The following is a 3,948-nucleotide window of genomic DNA, read 5'->3' as shown; positions in this document are numbered from 1 at the left end:
TTCTACTCGGATCTTCACGGGTCCATTCTACAAGGGAACCGATGAGCATAGACTGATAGATATGAGAAGGGGGTGAGAGGGGGGTGGGGCGGGGTTGTTTGAATGTTTTAATGTGTAAATTATACCTGGGTAAACCTGAAATATTATGTCAGTGTAATCTCGGTAAACGGTAACTGCTAACTGATACAGGTCATACAATTTGAACTAGAAAACACTAGTATTGGTATTTGATGTTATTGAATCAGACTGGGACTGCCGTTTTGCCAGAGCCAAGCTACCCTTTAAAATCCAAGAACAGCATCAAATACTTGTGAATTCGAAATGCATGTATTCCTTAAGTGATTAATGCTAACTCCATATATATCATTTGTATTGAATGCTGTGCCGGACCGCCTCCGTGGTCTAGTGATAGAGCGTCCGCCCGGAAAGCGGAAGGTCCGGAGATCGATCCCCGGCCGCATCATACCAAAAGACGTGAAAAGATGGTACTTGTTGTTACCATGTCTGACGCTCGGCATTAGGGACTGAAAGAAGGATTGGTCGGCTCGGGGTCAGTCAGTATTTATGTTAAACTGCGGCATGATATGTCAGTGAGCTAGCACTATAAATCGGCACCAAGTCCGGACTAGTACAAGCAGCCACACACACGTACGTGCACATTGCTATATAAGTGCAATAATTTTGGACGCGACGTTAAACCAAATTTCACCTCACCTAATGTTGTGCCCCGGTATTTCCCACACCACACAACACTGGGTTCGGGACCTACATTCGTTTACATTACGTTTCTGGGTTTGTCAGTTCTGTGAGTGAGTGAGTGAGTTGGATTTAACGCCGCTTTTGACATTATTTCAGTTATATCACGCCGTGTCAACTTAATGTGGGAGGAAAGCCCGAAGTGATGCAGGTCTCAGACGTTTACCACTTCGGTGAAACCCACGAGCACGGGTATGGTGCTGACAAACCTAGAAACATAATTGGGGCGAACCGGGATTCGAACCCACAATCATAGGTTTCTTGCGTGCCCAAGGGATCGCGGCGTCTTAGACGACTAGGCCACCCTTGCCCCCCTTGTCAGCTCTGTACCCGTGCTCATGGGTGTCACCAAGGCTGTTAGCTTCTAAGATCTGTGTCACTTCGACCCCACCCCACCTCCCCCTACAAACAAAATGTATCAAAAGATTATGCTCAGACAGTCAGTGGTATCATCGTCAACGAGGAATGACAAAATCCGATCGTCTGCTCAATTTCAAGATTTATTCAGGAAAAATAACTCAACATTACACATCACAGTGATCCACGAAGCTACAGAATTTGCCAGTAATTCATCCTCCGCATTTATTAAAACGGAAACTTCTCCCCGGAGGATGTGTTTACTACTCCATTATCAAGTTCCCTGTCTATTCTTCAGTACGCTACATCCAGCTCCTTGGTTCAGCATCTGCAGCCCTACACTTGCCCCGTCTAACTACGCTGTTAGGACCTGAGGTAGACTACGACATGTCTATGGAATCTAATTTCAAGGGACCTATCACTTGTTCTGATGAAAAAAAAAACCCATTAAAAAAACATGAAATTTAAATTTTCGCTGGATGGATGGATGGATGCCATGACTCAAAATGTCTTAAAGCAGTACTTAAAACTCAAAATGTCTTAAAACAGAACTCCCCGCGCCGCACTAATATAAACTGGCCTGTATCTAAGTAGACAATGCGGGGTAATAGAAATGCACAAAAGCGATCAGGAAACGAAATGGTGTTCCATAAGTGTTCCACTTTATTAAGGACACCCCAGTGTTATGTCTGAAGGTGGAAATACGGTTTAATCACGCCACAGATGTCGATAGGTTATCAGTAACTGACAGAGTGTTATCTGCTCGCCGAATTTTCCTCAGTCTACAAATCCATACATCAGCTATTGCCTGGTGATAATGTCAAGTCATATGAAGTTGGTACTTAATCTCCAACTTCTGTTCCTACAGGAGAGTTTAAAGTGAAAGAAACGACGTGTGTGCTTGGCACAGAGTTACTATTCTCGTTATAGTCGGCGGGTATAGAATAGTCATGTTAATGCTATGTCTCATAGAAACAGGAACGTTGAGAGAAAGTTGGAAACAGTTCATCTTCGTAAAAACGGGATGGTGGTTCTTCTGGGTGTTGCTGACAATGTCTTTGTGCAACTGCTATCTATGATGAAAGCGTTATAACGATAAAGTAGAGAGATATGAGTTGGGTTTAACGCCGCTTTTAATAGTATTCCAGTTATATCGCAGCGTGTCAGCTTGATAAGGGAGGAAAACCCCAAGTGATGCAGGTCTTAGACGTTTGTCATCTTGGTAAAACCCACGAGCACGGATATGGTGCCGACAAATATAGAAACATAATCAGGTTGAATATGTGGTATGAGACTTCACTCTACACAGTAATCTGCGGCGTTAAAGACGACTGCCCACCCGTGCCTCGTGGACAGAAATGGACTAAGCGTGTCTTGTGTAGAGAAAACACGCTTCATATTGTCATGGAGTTGACTGTCGGAGTCAGAATATGATCTAGCATCAACCAATCCACTCGTGGGAATTCCCGGTAAGAATAGGTCCCCAGCATCTCGGTGACCTGGTTGATGCATGTCATCGTATCTCAATTTCATGGATCGATGCTCAAGATATCAAACACTGGATTGTCTGGTCCGCCGTCAGAAAGCTGGGATATTGACTGTGGCGTTGACACACCAAACAAACCAGTTCGTAACCAAACAGAGAGGCATCCTTGGACCCTTCCTGCGGTACCCATGAGCAGTGCACTGATTAGGGAAATCCTCCTCTAGTTTTACAAACCCGTGAGTGAGATAGGTTTTAATATGTTGTGTGACGGCAGGGGACACCAAGGAAAATCTTTGGTTAATGTACCAATGGTTTTAACGTAATGTACCCGTATGGGAAATCCAACCTGTGTCTGCGGCGTGACAAGCCATCGGTTCATCCACTGGACCATCCGTCCAAAATCAACCGCATGACGACACTAGCATGTTTAGCACTTGTGTGTTACAATGCTAGTCGGTGAGGTGAGGTGAAATTTGGTTTAACGTCGCGTCCAAGATTATTGCACTTATATAGCGACGTTCATGTGTGTGTGTGTGTGCGTATGTGGCAGCTTGCACTTTTCCGGACTAATGCCGATTTATAGTGCTAGCTGAGATACCATGCCGCAGTCTAACATGAATACCCCACTCAGACACAGTATACTGACCCCGAGCCGACCAGTCCTTGTTTTAGCTCCCTTGATGCCGAGCACCAACAAGTACCATCTGTAAACGTCTTTTGGTATGACGCGGCCGGGGATCGAACCACGGACCTTCCGCTATACGGTCGGACGCTCTACCACTAGACCACGGAGGCGGTCGCAATGCTAGTCGGTTATCCTTTTTAATGAGTGCGAACAGTGTGACCTGCGATCTCTCACGGAAGTCGACCTAATATTTCTAACATTACAGAAATCAAAGACACAACATATTTTTGTTAATTACAAAGGAATTGTGTATATTTTCTTTAAGTTTGGCGTGAGCTGGCGAACGAGCGCAATAAGGAACGTATTAAAGCTTTCATCTTACATTTAACGTCATTCTGTCATTCGACAAACCTACAATAATATATCAGCGTGTCCTTGTCATCATAACTCTGATTCCGAGGTCATCTCGCTGGTCACCCCTTTGAAGACTGCAATGCACCAGCATCACAACACAAGTTACGTAATTGCCACACTGACGCAGTCACTTTGATCAAATTCCCCACACGAAATAGTTACCCCTTACCCATCCAACCATCTGAAACCTTCATTGCCACAGGTCGTTTAATAATACGATTACCCGTTTGGCCATCCTCTACCAAAGAACCATATGGTCAATGTTGAGTGCGTTTACAACCCCCACTCCATCTGACCGACATTAGCAATA

This window comes from Haliotis cracherodii, unplaced genomic scaffold (assembly GCF_022045235.1).
Source record: "Haliotis cracherodii isolate W230 unplaced genomic scaffold, xgHalCrac1.p SCAF_2, whole genome shotgun sequence".
NCBI lineage: Eukaryota > Metazoa > Mollusca > Gastropoda > Lepetellida > Haliotidae > Haliotis > Haliotis cracherodii.
This window is presented reverse-complemented; position numbering follows the sequence as displayed.